The sequence below is a fragment of the Lissotriton helveticus genome, chromosome 5_1 (genome assembly GCF_964261635.1).
Source record: "Lissotriton helveticus chromosome 5_1, aLisHel1.1, whole genome shotgun sequence".
NCBI lineage: Eukaryota > Metazoa > Chordata > Amphibia > Caudata > Salamandridae > Lissotriton > Lissotriton helveticus.
Genome location: NC_136065.1, coordinates 1,537,841,957 through 1,537,856,353, shown reverse-complemented (window position 1 = coordinate 1,537,856,353; position 14,397 = coordinate 1,537,841,957). Strand labels below are relative to the sequence as shown.

The window sequence follows — 14,397 nt, the reverse complement described above, 5'->3', positions numbered from 1 at the left end:
CAAAGGAACTACAGTTATCGAGCTTAAATTGTTGCAATTTTACCCCAAAGCCATGCCTTTATTATCCCTTGCTTTACTCACCCCCTTTCCTTTTGTAGTCGTTTTATTTACATGCTTTTCATAGCATGGGACTGGCATCGAGAGAGACAGAGCTCTGTACTGGAAATACAGTTGCAAAACAGACAATTTGTAGACAATTTACAGAGAGACATGCAAGCATATAATGTTAAAAGAAAAAGCAGTAAAACGCGATTAAGCAAATAAAAGATCTGTGTCATTCTAGGAGCAGGGAGGCAGATCGTTGCAAGAGCAGTAGCAGATCACAGCCTAGAACTGAGAAAGATATATATATAACAATTATAGTGCAGCATCATAACTAATTGCTAGACAACCTCTTTTCAAGCATAGATAAGTAACAGGTGCTTATATGCACAGAGGATTCTAAAGTATCACTTTAGAAAAGGTAAGTCCAATTATGCATGCAAAAACATACAAGTCAGAACTAGAAACAAGCATTGGCAAAGCCAATAGGTCTCGCCTATAGGAAATCTATTGGTTTGTCAATGTTTTTTAAGATGTTACAGCAGTGCGGGCTGCTGGTTGGGTGTGTGAAGTGTATGGGTTTGAAAATTACTGTGAGAAAGTTGAGTGCGTGAGTGATTGTGTTTTGAGTGTGTCAGTATGAGTTGGTGAAATTTAAATAGGACTGCGCACATGACAGAGTGTAAAAGAACGAGACTGCTGAGGGTCTGACTTTGATTATGTGTGTTTGGAAGTGCAGGCCAGTAGGTGCAAGTGTTTGATTATTTGTGCCCAAGTGTGCGTGACATTATTTGAATCTTTCGGTGAGTGTCTGCGTGAGTCTGGGTGACAAGCGCAGGATTGCATTGAAAGGCTTCTAAAACCCTCAAACAGTGGGCTGAATCCAGCATTATAAAATAACTATACACTCGTATAATCAGTTTGTTAGGTAGATCATTAGCACCGCGTTGAGCTCTACAATTACTACCGCATTCACCCTGGCAAGAAAACTTGTTTAGCTGTGTGACAGGCTTTGTTTTCACCATATACGAGACTCACTGATTGATACTTCAGCTGAGGCATTTAAACTGTCGGCGTTAACTGTCTAGGGAGGGCAATCTTTTTACAACCAGTGGTCGGAGGCCAGCTAAATGTGTCTGTATATAAAGTAACTGGTGCTCATGTGTAGCACCCCTATGCAGGCGAATCCTAAAAATTATATAGTGTATGTGTATTTGCAGAGTATATAGAGTTGAGAAAATGGATCAGAAATTAGAAATGCAAAGTAAATATCCGCACTACAAAGTCAAACATTAGTATACCTTGGTGATACAAAAAAAGTGATAGACAGAGGTTTCCTGATGGAAAGGGGAGGGGAGTTTTGTAACAAGGTGCCTTCACAATAAAGGATCATTCCAGAAAGTAGCTTGAACATGATGAACGTTTATACATCATACAGAAGACCTCATCCATCCAGTCTCTGGTCACATTCTCTCATGTCCAATTGTAACCTCTCTCCCCGAGGCCCTTCTGGACTTCACCACATTCCATTCGTGCCTATTGCGTAATTAGTCATGAGCTATCAGCATATTACACACCTTCTCTTTTTACATTACCTTAAACAAGTTAACAAAATTATACAATTGTACATAAAGAAAAATATAGTTTTGATAATATTGTCATGCAATTTTCAAAACATGCAAAAATGCATTAACTAGATGCAATCCTCGCCAATAACAAAGTTATTTGTGCATTACTCTCACATAATACTTTAGATAGAGTGATCTCTTAGAGTGAGGAAAACTAAGAGATCTTTGGTTCATTAACAGGAATGGTTCTCCCTTTGTCTGAATATTTACTCAAAACGTTAGTCTTTTCATTTGTCAACTGAATAGGAATCGCTGGTTTTCCAGCAAAACCCAACTTTCCTTTATAAGGAACAATTCTATTCAGCTTCCAAATGCAGGAATCAGTCTTTACAGCATTAGTGACTAGTTTAGGAACTCTTATTGGCTTAGAATAGCTCACATTTCTCCCTTTGTCACAAGTTCTTTTTATCATAACCCAGTGACCAACCTTCGCAACCCAGTGACCAACCTTCGCTACCATTTTCTTAACAGATTTCTTTATATCGAAGTTTTCTTTATGAGTTGTCACCATCCTCACCACATGCATTCATTCACTCACTATCCATGCCCAACGTGTATTAAGTCAAGAGCTATCAGCATATTACAAGTTCCATAGCTTTGAGGCTATTCAAGAGAAGGTCAGTTTCAATGATTTGTATTTCAGATGGGTTTAAAACGTAAAGCATATGAAGCCCTTTTGCTTTTGGAAGAGTAAGCTCGCCCGAAAATTTTACGTTGCGCAAGACTTGGGCATGTGCAGATAATGTGGGTGAGCTTTTGCATGGAGATCTGGAGCCTTTTGGAGATTCTTTAGAGCTCTGGATTGGTTACTACGGCATGTGCCAGTCACAAGCCATGCAGCTTTGTCAGCTCTGCTTTTAAGGGTGCAAGCGTAGATATGGGAAAGCTTTCGTAAACAAAGAAATTTTACACAACTATCATTCAGTGTCTGGATGCTGATCGTGCATGCTCATCAAACCCAGTTTGTTCGAGCTCCATTCTAAGGTCTCCATGCTAATGATACAAACTATGGAAACAAATGGTGTCCCAAGGCTCCATACAGAGTAAAGAAATATTACCACAGCTCCTCCAATACGGTGTAAAGAGAGCCTCTAACTACACCATCATTTTGAACAAACACAGACTATCAATTTTTCATTATAAAGCAAGGGAAGACTTTCACACTCAAACTGCAGAGAGCAAAAAGGTAACCTCTACAACATTAGCTGAAGTAATAATAATTGTTGGCATACTGAATATTAAAACATCAATAAAGTCACTGTAACTAAAGAGTATCAGCAATAACCAATTTGGCATCCCACCTTGTTCAAGCACTGCATTTGTGAGTTAAAACAGAAGATCGAATGTAAAGATGCCAAACAATTTATGCCAGTTGGAGCTCAAACTGCACTAAAGGAGCAGAGAACTGCATGGACTAGTAAAGCTATTGATTTAGTCATAGTGTACTCTTCAGATATCAACTGCACAGATTTACCAGCTTTATTATAAACATCTTTCAATAATTTGGAAGACTGCTGCACAATTTACTTAAAGAGTTCATAGATCAGAGCAAAAGTGTACTTACAAATTATGAAGAGTACAAAACTAGGAAGCCAAACTATGCCTCAACTTGTGGAAACCCAGATCTGTCAAACTATCTGTAGGAGGCTGGCTTAGCATATGGTGCACACTTATGTAAGTGAAGCACCTTGTACTAATCCAGACTACCGTTATGGTGGTTTTAGTGATCTTAGACAACCTTAGAAAGCTCTCTATGTGGTAGCTGTGGAGAGCTGCCTTTAGGTTTAGTACAGTAGGAGTGTTAAGCAGCTTGTTTTACCAGATCTACTAATGCAGTGTAGGTTAAACGAAAAAGAACCACACAGTGTAGGTATAAAAATATATCTATTTATTACACAACACGCACTAACACATTGGTATACCTCCTACCTGGAGATATCAACACAAACACACAAGAATACTTCAATTGCAAGAAGTAAGCAAGCACAATACACAGTGGTCTCCGGGGAGTTGGCGAACTGTGACCAAGGTCAGGACTTGGACCAGGAGACTCAGAAGGGTTGGGGACTCAAGGAACCATCCAAGGTAAGTACCCAGGAACCCCACGGAGGCTGTGAGCAGAGGGGAAACACAGCTGCATACTCAATAGAAGTCAATGGGAAAGTCGTGGGTGCAGTTTAAGAAGAAGGACCATTCCAGTGGACCTTGAAGAAACCCTGTGGGGCACAGAAGGTTGGAGAGTCACTCCACCAGTGGATACCCCAGGAACCAGGATACCGACACCAGGGAAGCCGAGTGCATAGGTGCGAAGTGACGTCCGAAACCGCCAAAGACCACAATGGAGAACTTCAGTAAAGATGCCGCTGGCGAAGACTGTGCAAGAGTCTGGTGGAATCCAAGGGTGGATTCTTGAAGAGAGGAACCTGAAAGCAGAGAGGACAGAGTCTATTCCACTCGGAGGTGACCAAGAGGAACGTAAGAGCAATGCCTACCGATGACGGATGATGCAGGAGTGATGACGGTGACCTTGTCACTGCCGCAGTGAGGACCAGGTGACGCTGAGTTAGACCAAGGGTTATGCACGAGCTGTCCCACGTCGGAAGTCAAGAACCAGGGGTGTCGGTGTCCGGCGGGAGCACCAACAAGCCTTGGCAGCTGCAACAGATGTGGAAAGCGAAGATAGAGCAACGTTGGGAACAGCAAGGTCCAACGGTTTCACTATGTGAAGGAGAGTCAGGGTAGGCCCGAAGCAAGCAAGGGAGCCCACTAAAGCAGGAGCAGACCTTGAGAGGACCCAGAGGCTGAAGGAACATGAGTCGCACGAGGACCTCAAGCAGCTCACAAAAGATGAAGGCTCACAGTGCGGAGGATGCTGATCTAAGCATGAAGAGTTGCTGGAGGCTGGATCTTCTTGTAGCCCAAAGATCTCTGGGGTGGAAAGCCAACAAGCCTTGGAAACGACAAGTCGGCACGGTACACAGGGGTTCGGTTCCAGTGGTTCCGACGAGGGATACTGGCCTCAAAACTGCAGAGAGGCCTCGAGGGAGTTGCAGAACCACCACCCATGTTGCTGAGCGTTTCTAAGTCCATGGGATGTTAGGAGCAACAGACCAGTCAGCTTTGTTGCGGTGCCGGCAGATGCAGGGGAGTGACTCCTTCACTCCAAGGGAGGCTACTTCGGGTGTCCTTGATGCCCACAGGTCTGTTGAAGAACCTGAAAGAAGCGCAGATGACGAAGACTTGCAGAACAGCAAGACCCGAAGCAGCAGGAGTCTTCCTTGATGCAGTCTCGGTTCCAGGCAAAGTCCAAGTGTCGAGACGGTCAAAGAGGGACATGTTTTCAGGCTTGAGTCTTTATCCACGACAAATCAGAGGACCCACCGACAGGTACGTTCTTTTATACCGTAAGAAAGGGGTTAGGACGACTCAGGGGTACCCCACCAGAGGAGAGGATACTCCCATGTCCTTTGTCCAGTTTCGTGCCAGAGCAGGAGGTAAGGGCTCCCAGAACTGGTTCCAATTGGAGTATGCAAGGAGAGCACCAATTGTGCCCTTCAAAGCAGTCTGGTGGCTTCTCATGTGGTGGCACTCATGCAAGAAATTCTGAGACATCACAGCCAGCCAGCTCATAAATCACATTGAAAACTAAAGCCTTCTAATGACTTGTGAAACTGGAAATGTAAAGGGAATGTCATGACCCCGCACATAGCACAAGCTCTCAGCATTGCTGTGGCGGGTTTGTGGGGTTGTGTGTGTGGGGGGGTTGTGTGTGTGGGGGGGTTGTGTGTGTGGGGGGGGGTTGTGTGTGTGTGGGGGGCGGGGGTTGTGTGTGTGTGGGGGGGCGGGGTTGTGTGTGTGTGGGAGGTTGTGTGTGTGTGGGAGGTTGTGTGTGTGTGTGTGGGGGGGTTGTGTGTGTGGGGGGGTTGTGTGTGTGGGGGGGTTGTGTGTGTGGGGGGGGTTGTGTGTGTGGGGGGGGTTGTGTGTGTGGGGGGGATGTGTGTGTGGGGGGGATGTGTGTGTGGGGGGGGTTGTGTGTGTGGGGGGGGTTGTGTGTGTGGGGGTGGTTGTGTGTGTGGGGGTGGTTGTGTGTGTGGGGGGGGTTGTGTGTGTGTGGGAGGTTGTGTGTGGGAGGGTGTGTGTGTGTGTGGGAGGGTGTGTGTGTGTGTGGGAGGGTGTGTGTGTGTGTGGGGGGTTGTGTGTGGGGGGGTTGTGTGTGTGGGGGGGTTGTGTGTGTGTGGGGGGGTTGTGTGTGTGTGGGGGGGGTTGTGTGTGTGGGGGGTTGAGTGTGTGTGGGGGGTTGAGTGTGTGTGGGGGGGTTGTGTGTGTGGGGGGTTGAGTGTGTGTGGGGGGGTTGTGTGTGTGTGTGGGGGGGGCTGTGTGTGTGTGGGGGGGTTGTGTGTGTGTGGGGGGGTTGTGTGTGTGTGGGGGGGTTGTGTGTGTGTGGGGGGGTTGTGTGTGTGTGGGGGGGTTGTGTGTGTGTGGTTGTGTGTGTGTGAGGTTGTGTGTGTGTGCGAGGTTGTGTGTGTGTGGGGGGTTGTGAAGGGTCGGGCCTGCAGCTCGGAGAAGGGGCTCAGTTTCCCGAGGGAGGGCTACTGCCTGCTCGGCCCAGATGTTACAGTCTGCTCGAGTCTCTGGCACCGTCAGAGTTGGAGATAACATTCGCCCTGGGGGGTAAATACTAGGAGGGAGGGCAGGGGTGAGGGGGAGAGAGGGAGGAGGGACAAACAGAGTGTGAGAAATTTAAAACAAGCCACACAGGACCAGATGCTTGACGGCCATTATTTAAGGTGTAAATAAAATATAAAAACAAGTCACTAAGGGCTGCATGCAGGGGAGAAACTGTTCCCTGACCAGTACCCAGTTCGCTACATAAGACCACAGTGCAGCTGCCACTCGTTTCCACTGTAAACAGGTAGGTATCACGATCTCAATGGCAGGCTGACTGGACCCACAAAAACCTATGGGTATAATCAGAAAGGGGGGGCGAAGGGGGTGTTTTGCTTCAAAGAAAACCTTAGCATGATTGGATCCGTATGTATACCTTTTTGATTTAATAAAAAAATAAACAGAAACCTAACACAAGGCGTCTGTGCAGCAGACGCTATGCTGATAAAAGTTACACAGATGCAGTTTTGCTCAAATAAATGCTGTGCAACCTGCCAAATCACACACACTACCTTCTTGATTAGAAAAAAGCCGAAACATAATGCGCAGCATCCATGAAGCAGGCGCCGTGCTTATGAAATCTAAGCTACAGGGAAGTTGTATTAAAATGAAAGCCACACGGCCTCCATGCTCACATTAGAACCATGCCTTGGGGAGAGGATGTGGTCTCACAGCTAGACTGCTGACTTTGGAGCTGAGGGGGAGTCATAAAAAATAAAGTGATGCGCGCGCCACGATGTGATGGGAGTGCAGCTCTGAGAGTCACAATAGTGAATGTATACACGAGGACCTGTGGCGCACACAGTGTGCTCATGGTGCAAGTCCATGAAGACGTAGAAAGTGAGCCAAGGCTACAACAACACATGAATTCGGACGTAAAAACAGAAGGAAACTAAATTACTGGGATAGCCTCAGAGCAGCGAAAAGTGCCCCAACCTGAGGTGTTGTGGACAAGAACAGAGCGAGGTGGCAGTTAGTCTCCGATATGTACAGCCTCTTTGCGTGGAGTTTAGGGCAGGTCAAACAGAGCAGTTTTGGCGAGGGGTTGGGAATGTAAGTAGTGCTCGTGAAAATAATGACGACGGAGCAGCTGCGGCGAGGGTAATGTAGCTGGTGTAAAACGCTCCAATACCTTTGTGTTCATTTCGTGCTTAAAAAACTCCCAAAAACAAATCAAAAATTGACGGAAGTAAAATTTAATGAAAATCCGACGAGAGGAAATACTGTCAGTCAGTGGAGGAAATAACAGACAGCCTTTTAAAGGTGCCGGAGACAGAGTTTAAGTAAAGCGATTGCTGCCTTTTCACTTTTCTAAGGTGCCGGTGGGTGAGTGTAAGTAAGTAACAAGCTCTCCGCATTTCTGCAGCGGGGGCACGGTAGCACATTCCTTTGAAGTCTGATGGGATGGGAGCCTGTGAAGTGATGCGAGGCACAGACAAATGGTGGAATGGTGGTGTGCGAGCGGTTTCCTTTAAAGTCGGATGGGGGGGGAGGGTGGCGGGGGAGCAAATGGCAAGCGCGCGCACGGAGCACATGCACTGTCCATTATCCGCATTGAAAAGCCCCATGGTAAGCTTTCCTGGAGCAGCTCTCTATAACTCTCGCATAGCGATTGCTTACGCAATACACTAGACGAGACCTAATGACTTCATCTTTTTCACTAATGACATCCCTTCCTGGTCCGCCAGCTTCTCCAATTCCTTCAACATCTCCTCCTCCTCTCCTTTTCCGCATGGGAAGCGCTTAAAAATGTCTCCCTCCACTCGCTTTAATGGCTATCTCACCATTACTCTTTATAACAATGGCACGGTCATGATCCAAGCTTCTGACTCCTGTCTCTCTCTCTTTGACCACATCTTTCACTCCCTCCGTCCCACCCCTGCGACTATCTCTCTAGATTCTTCCTCTTCTTCTTCTTTTTCTAGCTCGTCTACTTTCTCCCTTTCTCCTCCCTTGACCTCCACACTTTCCTTCAGACCGCTCTCCGGGGAGTCACAGGTCGACCCTTTATCCCCCCCCTCTCTCGTTCCGTCCCCTCCCATTCTGCCACCTTCCCACCGGGATCTCCCCCTTACCTCATCTGCTTTACACCCCACTTCACCTCTACATCCTGCATCTCCTCCTTATTCTACTGCCTTCTCCCACCCCCTTACTCCATTATTCCTTCCCATTTCCCCCTATTTAATCCACCTTTCTTACAATCTGCACTACCAATCAACTCGCCTTACCCTCCCCTCCCTCCCCTCTTCTCCTCACCCCTTTCCGCTCTTCCTCTTTCCTCGTACCCTCAATTCTGTTCATACTTCTCCCATCTCTCTTCAACCTTCTCTCCTCCCTGCAATGCCTCACATCCCTGCCTCCCCTTTTGGTAATCCCATCATCTTCCCTCCCACTGATCTCACACCTCCTATCTCTCCACATCTTACATTCCCCCCATATGCTTCACAACCCTGTTTCCCCTCTTGGTAATTCCACCCTCTTCCCTCCCTCTGACTGCACAGTCCCTCACTCCTCCCACAACTTTCGTTTTGCTCGACCCCCTCCCACTCTCCCTGGTGCCTTTACCCCTACATTCACCATTCATTACCCATGGCACCTGGCCTGCACCCTCTCTCTTCTCCCCACTCCTATGGCCTCCCTTTGATCTCCCTCCCTCTTCTACCTGTTCAGACCCTTCTCCTCTCATCTCACCGTATCCATGGCCTTCCCATAACCCCACTCCTTCCCCCCTCCTCCTCCAACCATCCATTTCTACTTCTCAACTTTCTCCTCCTATGTATGATCTCTATTCTTCACCTCTGCTCAACACCAGTAAAAATATCACAGTAACTCCATTCACTCATTTCTACCACCTTCTTTCCCCCCTCAGACCCTTGCATCACATCTCTCTCCCCAGTCCCCCACAGCCCACTGTCCTCCTTCACCTACTTCACTTCCTCCACCACCTTCGACCCTCACACCCCAACACTCTCCCCGGTCCCCCAACTCCTCCTGTCCTCTGTCGCCTAGGCCACTCTCTCCCTTAACCATTGAGCCACAAGTCACTCCTTGCTCAGCACACCTCTCTGGAAACTAAACTTGATTCTCTCATCTCTTCAATTTCCCAGCTTGAAGCGTCCATTTCACTCTTATGTGCTAAGATATTCCCCCCTCCTAATAGCCTCCTGAGGAGTTCCTTGCTCCCGCGCCCCAATAGAACCAACCACAACCTGTCCCCCACAGACATCACCAACTTATTGGCTACCTACAAGACCATCAATGTCAATTCCCCTCCACTCGCCTCTCCTAACAACTCTACTCAATTTGCCATTCAGACCATCTCTTCCTTCCGAACTTAGCAGCTTCCCCCTAAAGGGCACCCTCATTCAAGAATCTAATCCCGATCCCCCTCATCAGTCCTGACACTCACATCACCAAAACAGTTGCGTCAGAGCTACACTGTATGCTCCATAACTGCAGATCTGCACACAAACACAAACTGGAAATCTCTGACACTATTACTCACCACAATCTCGACATGCTCTTTCTCACTGAGACCTGGTTTAATGTCTCCTCTCACACTTCTTTTGATCTTTTGTTACCTACTGACTACTCTAACCTCAGAAACGACAGAACAGGCAAGATCGGGAGAGGTGTGGCGATTATCTAAAGAAACGCCCTCCAAATCAAAACCTGTCCCACCACCCTCTTTCGCACCTTTGAATGCCTTTCCCTAGAACTCCAAGTTCAGCATGGCTCACCCTTCAGGTTCCATATCATCTACCACCCGCCTGGTAATTGCTCTTCCTTCATAGACGAATTCATCGACTTCATTAGTGATCAATATTCACAAAGCGACAAGCAGATCTTCCTAGGTGATTTCAATCTCCACTGGGGCTCCGTGGAAGACTCAGCTGCCAACAAGCTTGCAACCTCTCTCTCAGCTAACGATCTTGCCCACCACTGCTCGGAAATTACACACGCCAAGGGCTCAATTCTGGACCTTGTGATATCCAAATCAGACCAGATTACCACTGCTTCACCCATCCATGTTGACTGGTCTGACCATTTCCTCATTCCCTTCTTTTTTCACCTCTCTCACATTTTAACTCTCGGCCATCTTAAAAGAGCCTCTACGTGGTTCCGCAACACAAAAAACATTGATCTTGAGATTCTATGTGATTCTGCTATGCGTTCACTTCCTAGTCTAGACCCCAGTACGGATTTCAACAATCTCACTCCCCTTTGCCTCTCAATCCTTGCAGTCTAAATCGACAAGGTTGCTCCACTCCAAAGCAAAAGGAAAAGACCCACCCCATCAGCTCCTTGGTTCAACAAAGCTCTCTATGACGAAAGGAAAAACCTCAGAATCTTGGAGAAGCACTGGAGACATTCTCCATCCACCCCCAACGTCTCTTTTACGCTCAGCAAGATTCAAATACCACCAGCACATCTTCCAGGAAAAAACATCTCATTTCAGATCCCTCCTAGATTCAGCTAAAAACAGACCCAAAAAACTTTTCGACCTCATCAAACAACCCAAATTGTTCTCCCCAAACCATCAAGCCTGAGGATGCTTCAAAGAAAGCAACTGAGTTCGCTATATTCTTCGATCAAAAGGTAAAATCTCTGGTCGAACAGGTCACCCACCCCACCCCTATTGAGGAGTGAAAAGCCGTAGTCACCTGGCAGAACTTTGCCGCCATCTCGGAGGTTGATCTCCTCAAATGCATCCGTAAAACCAAACCCTCCAACCATTCTTCAGACCCAGTGGCATCGCCATTGATTTCTATACTAACACTCTTTCCTACTGGACCAGGCTAGTCAATCTCTTCCTCAGTCAAGGATCCCTCCAAGTTGTCCTCAAAACAGGACAGGTTACCCCCCTTCTAAAAAAAACCCACTGCAGATGCAAATGACCTCAATAACTTCCACCCCATCACCAATCTCCCTTTTCTTTCAAAGATCACAGAAAAATGTGTTGCAAAACAACTGTCCCAACAAATTATGGACAATAATCTCCTAGACATGTTCCAATCGGGCTTTATTCAAAATTGCAGCACTGAAACAGCCCTGCTGCAAGTGATCGATGATGCGTGGCATATTCTTGATTCGGGGGAATCGTGCCTTCTGATTCTTCTTGACCGCTCTGCAGCTTTTGACACTGTTAATCACAACACCCTCCTGAACATTCTTCATCAGAGAATGGGCGCGAAAACCTCAGTACTCAAATGGTTTGCCTCTTTCCTCTCGGACAGATCCAAAATAATTAAGATTGCAAACAGTCTCTCGTCTCCACTGGTGGTTAGTCAAGGCGTCCCTCAAGGTTCTATCCTAGCTCCCACTCTATTTAATCTTTATCTGGAACCATTAGGGAACCTCCTAAGCAAATCTGGAATCCTCTACCATCTCTATGCGGATGACACCCAAATATACCTCAAGGTGTCTTTCCCTCATGATCTCTCACTACTCAGCTCTACTCTCAACGCTATTCACAACTGGATGTTAGTGCACCAACTCATTCTCAATCCCTCCAAAATGGAATTCCTCCTCTTATCTAGCTCTCTCTCCCCGCCTCCTGTTTAATCCTGGTTGGATCAGTTTAATCTACTCAACAGTAAACCCATCATTGTGGAGTAGGCAGTAGCGTTCAACTCGCAAGGGCTTGTCTTGTGCGTTAATCATTGGGTTTTCATGAAGGGGAATTGCAGAGTCAGGCACAGAATCGTGGCCAAGCCGACGCTTGCCACTGGAGCAGTTGCCACAGCCACACTGAGGCTGCAAAACCAAGTAAGTTAGTGACTGTGATTCACTTAACATTTACCATAGCGCCAGCGCGCGGTTTTCCTAACGCCGGTATTAACTCACCGCACGGCCCGTTGCAGAGACAGCCAAGAGCCCGGTGTTCAGCCTAGAACGACCTTGTGAGTGTGGGGGGTGCCTCCCAAGAGCTGCTACGAGGCTGGCACCATCTCTCCCACCTCAGAGGCCCAGTGCTCTCACCGTCTGGCTTATTCAAAATTAAATGCGCAGGTGAGCCCTGTTCAGGTCCGCTCCGTGCAATGCTACGCAAGCTCCGAGGCCAGCACAGCGTCTGGGGAGGCAGCTGCGAGTCGCAGGGCTCAGGCACTGTGCGGCTCAATCGTTCACCTCGGGCCGCCGCATGGTAGTCTAGCAGTCCCTGGCACCTCTTGCATGGCCACAGGAACTCAGCTAGCTCCGATCGAGACCCCCGCCCAGGGTGGAGCCACCAGCGTCGTTGTGGAGAGAGCCCAGAGCTTGATCTCAGCAGAAGCTCCACCGGGCTGCTGCTAAAGCAATAGTTTCTGTTTACAGCAGCATGCTAGTGCTAAACTGTTGACTGATATGCCCATCTACGTGTTACCGTTTAGAAAAGTTTTAAAACCCTGTTTTGCTGTTCATATCTTGTTCGTCTCCCTCTCTTTTTGTTTGTCGAGTATTAGCGCCAATATACTCCTCGAAGTGAACATTTGTGCTTTGCAAATAGTAACCCGCAGCCTCCCAGCACGATCCGTCACAGCGGGGCTTGGCAGCAGGCACTGATGCACTCCCCATCTAGGCCAACATTCTGCCAGGCAAAAAAAAAGTCTTGTCACAATCTCCCGAGACACTGTGGTCAGCACATAGATTCCTAATGAATTGGCCAGAGATCTCTCCTCCCAGGACCAAGATAGCACCGGAGGACCAGGCAGCCCTAATCAGTGCAGACAGCGCCAGCATGCAGTGACCACACTGGTGCCAGTCAACTTTCAGCACGGCCGGCGTCACTAAGTTTAAGTCAAGAGCCTGGTGTATATTAGTAGCTCAGGGACTGCCACACTCACAGCCTACTAGTATAAGTAAATCTGGTACTGTGGTGCTGGGCGGGAGGCAGTGTGCTCCAACTGGGGCGGACACCACTAGCAGTGCTGGTAATCACTTTTATTAGGGTTAAACAATCAGTAGTATAGTCAAGGCTAATACAGTGTCCTGGTTGGCTGTAATGTGTGCCTCACACTCATTATTTCTGGTGCATTCCAGCAGTTTTAAGATCCTAGAGTTTCTCGTTGCTCAAATGGATGTATTTTCTGATATTTATATTTAGTCTCATCACTTGATTTTGCTTGTGACAAAGTGTCACTCATAGACTTTGAAATGTCACTCATAATTACAGTAAAATTATGAAAAGGTCACACATAGCAATCTGAAACCTTGGCAACTACACACACCCCCCACACCCACCCACTCCCCCTACCCCCCACCACCCCCCCACTCCCACCACACCACCCCCCCCCACTCCCACCACACCACCCCCCCCCACTCCCACCACACCACCCCCCCCACTCCACCACACCACCACTCCACCACCCCACTCACCAGGCTCTTTCCTCCTGCGCTGCTACAGGCTCCGTCACTCCCGCATCACCTGGCACACGCGGGGCTTCCCTCACTCATGGGAGCCCCGCACTTGCATTCTGCTCGTCTGCTGGCACACGCGGGGCTCTCCCTCGGGCATGGGAGCCCCGCGTCACCACTGCTCCTCTCCAGCTACTCCGTGGGCGCGGGCTTCCCGCAGAAGGCGGAAGTCCCGCCCCACGAGGCTTGACGTTCCGAACTTCCGGTTTTCGGCCGGTCACCGGCGGCGGTGAAACATTAACTGCTCTTGTTTTTTATTGGCTAGAACTACGATTTCCAACCTGCACTGTACTTGTTTGTGTAAGCTTTGGTGGGGGGCTGTGTGCGAATTGGGGAGGAGGAAGCCGGATCCAGCGAAGGATGCTGCGGGCAGGGAGGGAGGGAGGGGTGGGGAGAGCGGGTATCAGTGCGCTTCCTGGCTTCAATTAGGAGGAGCTGCTTCGAGGGGAGGGCGGGAGGCACCGCGGTCTCACAGGAGTCGGCTCGCGGAGGCCCCTGGCCGACACCCAGCAACCCCGGGGCCTCCTCTGCCGGGACAGCAGGAAAAGTCAGTCCGTGAGTGTATGTGTGCACGACGTGGGTGTCTGTGCGCTGTGTACACGCCGGCCTGAGGGCCCAGAGCGGGGAAGGTGCCAGACACCGGCTAGAAGCCGACGACTGCGACCTC

At 48.5% G+C, this 14,397-nt stretch overlaps 1 protein-coding gene across 3 annotated transcripts in view; it reads right to left on the bottom strand.

Annotated features, from left to right (window-relative positions):
* ELK4 (ETS transcription factor ELK4) overlaps positions 1–14,153 on the bottom strand; it is a 294,888-nt gene extending 280,735 nt beyond the window's left edge. For all 3 annotated transcript variants that reach the window (XR_013594930.1, XM_078644593.1, XM_078644592.1), the window contains exon 1: positions 13,692–14,153. The gene's annotated coding sequence lies outside the window, so the exon portion shown is untranslated. The remainder of the gene's footprint in view (positions 1–13,691) is intronic.
* Between the last annotated feature and the right edge of the window lie 244 nt (positions 14,154–14,397).